This window comes from Sapajus apella, unplaced genomic scaffold, assembly GCF_009761245.1.
Source record: "Sapajus apella isolate SASKATOON/1434 unplaced genomic scaffold, GSC_monkey_1.0 scaffold64, whole genome shotgun sequence".
NCBI lineage: Eukaryota > Metazoa > Chordata > Mammalia > Primates > Cebidae > Sapajus > Sapajus apella.
Window position 1 is genome coordinate 6,660,097 of NW_022437004.1, and position 1,222 is coordinate 6,661,318.

At 36.6% G+C, this 1,222-nt stretch overlaps 1 non-coding gene across 1 annotated transcript; it reads left to right on the plus strand.

The window, feature by feature from the left end:
* The first annotated feature begins 460 nt into the window (after nt 1-460).
* Nucleotides 461-586, plus strand: LOC116530068. The gene has a single exon (XR_004259816.1). It is a non-coding gene; the product is annotated as a U4atac minor spliceosomal RNA (small nuclear RNA).
* Nucleotides 587-1,222: the final 636 nt, after the last annotated feature.

Genomic DNA, 1,222 nt, shown 5'->3' on the forward strand with positions numbered 1-1,222 from the left:
AAACAGTTTGGAGATTCCTTAAGGAACTAAAAGTAGAACTACGATTCGATCCAGCAATACCACTACTGGGTATCTTCCCAAATGAAAATAAATCATTATATGAAAAAGACACACACGTGCATGTTTGTAGCAGCATAATTCACAATTGCAAAGATATGGAAACAACCTTAGTGTCCATCAACCAACAAGTGGATAAAGAAAATGTGGCATATATACATGATGGAATACTATTCAGGCATAAAAAGGAACAAAATAATGTCTTTTGCAGCAACTTGGCTGGAGCCAGAAGCCATTATCCTATGTGAAGTAACTCAGGAATAGAAAATCAACTATCATATCTTCTCACTTATAAGTGGGAGGTAGGCTATGAGGATACAAAGGCATAAGAGTGACATACTAGACTTTGGGGACTTGGGGGAAGATCGGGAAGGGGATGAGCAATAAAGGACTGCATCTTGAAACCATCCTTTTCTTGGGGTTGTGCTACTGTCCAATGAGCGCATAGCGAGGGCAGTACTGCTAACGCCTAAACAACACACTCGCATCAACTAAAGCTTTGCTTTACGTTGGTGCAATTTTTGGAAAAAAGGAAAACCCTTTAAAAAAAAGACTACATCTTGGATACAGTATACACTGCTCAGGTAATTGGTGCACTAAAATCTCAGAAATAACCTCTAATCAACTTATCCCTGTAACCAAAACCACCTGTACCCCCAAAACTATTGAAATAACAAAAACTGATAAAAATTCTAAAGCCACAATTCCATAATTTAAAATCTTCCACCAAGGAACTCTAAGTTAAGAGAATACTTTCACAAACTGACTCTGACCTACTCTATATAGGATAGGAGAAGCTACCTTTTTTCCTCCAGAATGATAAAAGGATTGGATTCCTTGGGCAATTCTAAAGTCTGGGTCCAGGAAAACAACCACCAACACAGGAATTATTATCAGTTTTAAAATTCTTCTTCTTCTTTGTCTTTAAAGTTATTCCACAGATATAAAGATCTGCTTCAAAAGCTTCAGAAACAGAAATGTTTTGGCTACATGTTTGCTTTATATATTGCAGTTCCCCCTTTCCATTAGATGTGTATTTTAATAGTTACGTAATAAAGATAAGTAATCTTCTGGCATTTTCATACTCAAGTTTCCATTCTGGTTTTATGCATTTACCTTCTCTTTGTTACCTTAGAATCTTTCCTTATATACAGGTCCCTCAGGT